Below are 6,777 nucleotides of genomic sequence, written 5' to 3'. Positions count from 1 at the left end.
GTATTCCAAATTTAATTCAAATAAAAAGTACAAGCTTCAAATTCTCAAAGTATCTCATGCTGAATTTGATTTGAAGTCTTCGTAGTCTGGAGTTCGATTTTCCTGAAATATTAGTACACACAAGAGCAAAAACAAATCTTCCAAAAAATGTTAGGAGATAACAACACATAAAACAATAATATTTGGAATCATCAAAACTATACAAGTTGCACAAAATGTAAAACATGCAAATAGCAACTTTCCTAACATTAACAAAAGTAAGGAGGAATCTTTTTACAACCAATACTATCCCAAATAAAATTAAAAGAACGATCATAGTTAGCACAATAATCAGCTAACGTATTATAATCCCTTTTCCCAAAATGAAATAACACTTGGTTAAAATCTCTAAGAAAAGATAAATCTTCTGGCTTCAAGAATGCTTCCTTAGCATCATCATTATTCAGTACATCTTGAACATACTTAATTACATTATAATTATCTCCTTCTATTATGATTCCTTTCACCTCATACATCCACTCTTGAAGAAACTTTCTTAAAGATAGAACCGACTGCAGCTCCAAATTAGAGCTGTCCCATTGCAAACAACTAAAGCCAAAAGCATACAAAAATCTTCCCTTGTGATCTCTGATCATGCCATTTATTCTTGCTTTATAAGAGATTTCTAACCAATCATAAATATTAAGCTTAATCCATTCATGAGGAGGATACCAAGAAGAAGAAGATATGTGTAATAAATGGTTGGTATCACAGTTATCCCTAAATAGATTAAAGCGAATGAAAACAACAACACAACTAATTGAATTTGTTGTTATTACAGTGATGTAGTCTTCTATTCCACCATGTTTGAGATTATTTCTACTTTTCCAAGAAAAAGATAGCAGAACAATACATATTTTCTATAAATGGATTTGAACTAAATAAAACAGCCAACTCCCGATAGCTTTCATCCAAAGCAGTAAAAACAAGGACCTTAAATACCCATTTATTGAGCAAATATATTACCTAAATGAGATATACATAATTAACAGCTATATGTTCAAAGTTTTCTATAGCATTGCATCTTCTCTGACACCCACTGAAATCCAGCAGTCTTTTATACATTAAAAACTCATTTGAAGGGATCACATTTTGATTTAATCTCCACCAGAATAACTCTACGCGTGGCCAAAGTTGTATCTTTTTCATCCATCTCCAATTCATATCTTTATCAACATTACCGCACAACTTCTTAGAAATAAAAGAAGAAATAGATTTACTTGAGCATTTAGATTATAACTCCAATTGATCATCATGTAATTCTAGATGAATTGGAATAAATTTAATTACTTTCACCAAATCTTGATCGAAGAACAGATGCTGCTTAGATTCATCCCATTCTCCTTCTTTCATAAAACTCATAAGACATAAACTTTCTTGATTCAAATCTGCAACAAAAGTTTGAAACTGACCAATGCTCTTATCTAAAATCCATACATCTTTAGTTGTGTTAAGTATTATTTTCCAAGTGGGAGAGACATAGCTCCTAACTTCTGAATTCCAAATATCTTTCCCATATTTTTCCATCAAGATTCTATTGAGAGGAGAAGAAGGATTCGTGACAAAGTTCCAAGCAAATTTAGCCCTCAACAGACTCACATTTGCAACTGTTGAATTCAATCCTTGGCCACCCATTTTTTATTTACATAAAGTTTCACATGCAACATAATGCATACCTTTATTATAGCCAGGTGATTAACTTCCACAACTATATTTAAACTAGGTGCCACACAATCCTCCAAATCAGAAGCCTAAGAGACTTTGTTTACTGGCTGTATTTTTTAACCAAAATAGGACCAGCAAATAGATGCCTACGATTAGCAATGTTCTTCTGATTGTGTATGTGATCACCATGAAAAACCTTCCTCCTCCTCCTATTAATTACATGAACCTAAGGACCATAAGAATGTCCTTTACTCATATCATCCAGAGAAGATGTATCAGACAAAATAATAACCTCTTCAGTCCTGGAAACATCTTCATTTAAATAGGATTTGTCATTAAATTTATAATCACCAATGAGATGTCCAACATTCCCACATTTGAAGCAAAATGTGGTAATTTTTTCATACTCTACTTTTTGAAAAAAATGACCACCTGAACCTTCCACCCAAACTCCCAAAGGAAATTATTTGTCTAGAGCCATGCGAACACAAACTCTAGCATACTCCCTTTTACTCCGTTGAAACATGTTTCTATCAATCGATAAACAAGAACCTGTCATTGAAGCAATTCTTACCACATTAACTTCATCCCAACAAAGCAATGGTAAATACGACAATCTGACCCATATTGGAGAAGCTAATCCTTTTAAAGAAGAAGAAGAAAATTGAGGAGTCCATTTGTCTATGCCAACTATCTTCCTATTAACATACCAAGGGCCTCCCTCTAACACTTCTTATATAGCCTCCATAGAAGAAAAAGAGCAAAGAACCCATCCTAGTCCAAGAATGGTTATGTGAAATTTCCCAACTTGCATCCATTGTCGGTGTAATTCATTTGCAATCAAATGAATAGGGACTCCTTCCCAAAAACCTTTACCACCACAGAGAACTGAAGCTTATCAGTATTAGCCTTAACATTTGTTTTATTCAACTTAACAGCCTTTCCATCTTCAGCAAAAATAGAATCATCCATAGAGAATTTAATTTTCATGTTTGGTCGCTATCCCAAGGGTTAGTAGTAGATTTAACAGAAGTAACTCCCTGATCAACCATAACCTCTTATTTCTTATGAAGATTTTCTCCCTCAGCATTAACACAAACATCAGAAGCCTTGTCCATTATTGCATTGATGAAGTATTCATCTTTTTCTAGAGAATAAGGTTTAGCGGTGTTATTACTAAACCTATTAACGAATAACTCCATATCCGAAGATAAAGAAGCCTTGAAATTGTTCAAACATTTTGGAGGAGTAATGCATCCAATTGGATGAGGAGCCTTCGTCACTTCATTAACTATTCCTTTGGCTTTAACAGGAATAGGGGGCAACATCTTAATCGAGATAGATGAAGGTTCCATAATCTTAAAAGATCCATCCTTGAGAGAAGGCAGTCTTACAATATGATTTTTGCAACCATCAGAGGTAGCTGTCGCCTCAACCACCATCTACAAAAAAACTGCCAAAATAGAAGAGTAAAAATAAAATTTGAAAAAAGGGAGTATCTCTCTCTAGATAATGCAATGCATGATCATTGGCTGGGTAAGACTTCTATTGATCAGATGATCAATTCTATTTTCACTGTGGCTACCAAGGTTATTTATTTTATTACTGATAATTGTTGGGATTATTCTAAGCTCATTTATGTTCTTCTTTCTTCTTTAAGTAATCTCATTTTCCAAATTCCCTTAAATATTAAAGGTGGAGATATTTTATTATGCAACATGACTAGTAATGGCATCTTTAACATTAAAGATGCTTTGAATGGTTGTAGAACTGGGAATAATCCTTATAACATTTTTTCTTATGTTATGGCATAAAAGTATCCCAACTACCATTGCTATTTTTACTTGGAGAGTGTTACATAAATATATTCCTATTGAAGATAATTTAATTAAAAGAGGTTTTATTTTACCTTTAAATATCAATGTTGCTATCATATGAAAAACGTGCATCATGTCTTTATCTTTAGTTCTATTGCCTCTAAATTTTGGATTTATTTTGATGGCATTTTCAAGTTTAGTCATTTCTGTGGTAATATTAGCACCATGGATATATTAAATCTTTGGTTTATGAGTTCTCATGGACATATTAGAAATCTTATTCCTTCACTCATTCTATGGTATATTTGGTTTTCTAGAAATAATTCCTTTTAATAATGTTGGTATGGATCACCACCATATTTGGAGTAATAAAAATATGGTTTTGAATCTTTTTAGTGCTAAGATTTGGTCTAGCAAAAATTTTAGAGGGTTTACTTATGTTGCTAAAGACTTTGGGATTGTCTTTAATGTTTTGCATGTTACTGATGTCCCAAAAATTAATCATTGCCTCAAACCATCTTATAATACTTTAAACTCAATTGCGATGGTTCTGTCAAAGATAATGCTTAGGGTTGTAGTAATATCATTAGTGATTTCAAGGGTAAATGCATTATGGCTTATGTTGGTCCTCCTTTTAGATGTTCTCTTATTTTTTTAGAACTTTTTGCTATTCTTAATGGTTTAAAATTATGCCTTTCTCTTGGTATTTATAACTTTTTGATTGAGGTTGATGCTATGCAATGTCTAAACTATTTGAAAGATAGTGGTTAAAATATTTGAAATCCTGAGTTATTTTACCTTTTTAGGGAAATTAAGCAATTATTAATCTTCTTCAATGCATATATTCCTCGCATTTATAGAGAAGGGAATGCCTGTGCAAACTGGTTAGCTAATAATGGTTGTAGTCTGCAAATTTATATTGACTTATCCTACTCAACTTTGACATTTATTTAAAAGGCCTAATTATTAAAGTTTGTTAGAGATATTAAGCCCTTATGAACTAGCCCGAGGCTAACCAAGAGTGGGGGGGAGGGGTGAATTGGTGTTTTTTTTAAAATTCTAAAAAAAAAAAAACACATTCTAAACCAAATAATCACCCACATAAAAATAAATTGCAGAAATTAAATGTAGAAATGCAATAATAAAGAACACACCAGATTTTATAGTGGTTCGGTCATCTTGACCTACATCCACTCCTCGGAGCCTCTCCTTCAGGTATTGAACTAAACTCAATGACTCTCCTTTTGCCCCCACAGCAAGGTAGAGAAGCCTTTACAAAACTCCTTTCCATAGACTCCAATGAGAATGAGAACTCTACCTCCTTTCACTTCCTCCTGAAGCAGGTAGAGAACCTAGACCTTTTGATTCCGGAAGCAGGAAGAGAACCTCAATTGATCACTGAAGTAGACCTCTCTAAAACCTTCAAGGAACCAGGGATGATGACGAGAGAAGATGACTCGGATCCTTTTTTAGAGCAACCTTTGTGAAACCATCACAAACTCTCCCTCACATGATCCTCTCTCTCTTTCTCTTCCAAGCTCTCCATCTTCTTCACTTGGCTCTCTAAGGTCAAGACAGCAACAAAAGATCTCACCTTGAATAATCAAGTGATCTTATATAGAAGAGTTTTAAATTTTCCCTAAATTGCAATAAGCAGTCAAAGATCATCCAGGATGATTTATATATCATCATGTACGATTAGTATATTTTTAGCCCTTTTAGCCAGGAGGATCTTGTTGGGGCTAGACAATTAAAAGAATTTTTTGTTATGATCATCCAGGATGATGAGTGCATCATCCTATACGATTGGTTCAAAACATAAAGTATCATCCAGAGAATCTCTCTATTCGACTAAAATTTATATGTTGGAAGATGAAAAAAATAATTGATCATTCAGGCCAATTCTTGGATCATCCTGTATGATTAGTTCAAATCAATAAATATCATCCAGCACATCGCTCTGTTCATCCATGATGACTTAAGAAGAAACTAAGGTTTGTTTAACAGATTGTCTAGGATGATCCTACGATTGTTTAGGATGATATGATCGATCAATTAAACCTTAATTGCTTTTCCTAATAATAAAACTTATTTAGGCATAATTATAATACATAATCCCGAACGATGTCATGTTTGATGCCTAAAAATAATAACATGCTTAAAAGAGTTGGCAATTGATTCTTTCTGATTTGAGCATATCATCCAGGACGATGTGAATATCAACCATGGCGATTTTCTTGATTTGATTATCTTAATAAGGATGCCCTAAATAGGGTTTTTATTTTTAATTTGGGATCATCCTATACGATGTGATTAAAAACAAAAAACTCTTAAGCCTATAGAATTTATTCCCCTAAGTGTGTGTACAAGGTTACTTAGTATTAGGATCCACAAAATTACATTTGATTCAAAAAAAGAGAAAAGTACTAGAAATACACTTACAAACTGACTCAGTCCTAATTTACCCAAACTTGAGCTGGCTTTATTTGTAATTAACCTTGTGGACCTGAAATATTAGTAGGCCGGGCAATAGTGGAAAAATAGAAATGATAACAATGTTTGTTATAATAAAAATTATAATCCTTAAATCTAGATTTATAATAATCTTCCCCTTCTTGATGATGAAAAACATTTGGTAGAAAATTTAACTTAAACAGTGAAGTGATACATAACATAAAGAAAACATTATGAACCAAGAAACTCAATTTTACCGAAGTCAAGCAGGTGATACAACCACTAACCAATAGTAGTATTAAAAAATAATTATACAATGAAATACTACGAACACACTAACAGTACCACTACTCCCCCTTTTGACATCACGAAAAGGAGGAGGAAACAAAAAAGAAATACAAAACAGAAAATACAAAATAATTTTTCCCTACAACTCAAAAGACTAGTAAAATTAAAAAATAAAGCAATAAAAAGACTATAACAATGTCAAAATGAGTGAAGACCGCACAAGTTTTTTGATCAAATCATGAATAGATAAATTGTCCATGTGATTGAATTGAAAATTTGTAAGAAAATGAGTTAACATCATCGAAATCCAAAAAAATAATAGAACAACTGATCTTGTTAACCCTAGTTCAGACTTGTTACAGGGTAATCCATCTTTTGAAAACAAAGATCTAACTAAAAAAAAAACAATTGGATAAGAAAAAGCGATCCATTCAAAACTTTATTCAAGAAAAATATCTTATAGAATAATATACCAATGTAATTAGTCACAATAATGAATTTTGAAATCAAGACT

This window comes from Dendrobium catenatum, unplaced genomic scaffold (assembly GCF_001605985.2).
Source record: "Dendrobium catenatum unplaced genomic scaffold, ASM160598v2 fragScaff_scaffold_1293, whole genome shotgun sequence".
NCBI classification, from domain to species: Eukaryota; Viridiplantae; Streptophyta; class Magnoliopsida; order Asparagales; family Orchidaceae; genus Dendrobium; species Dendrobium catenatum.
Note: the sequence above shows the minus strand (reverse complement) of the source record.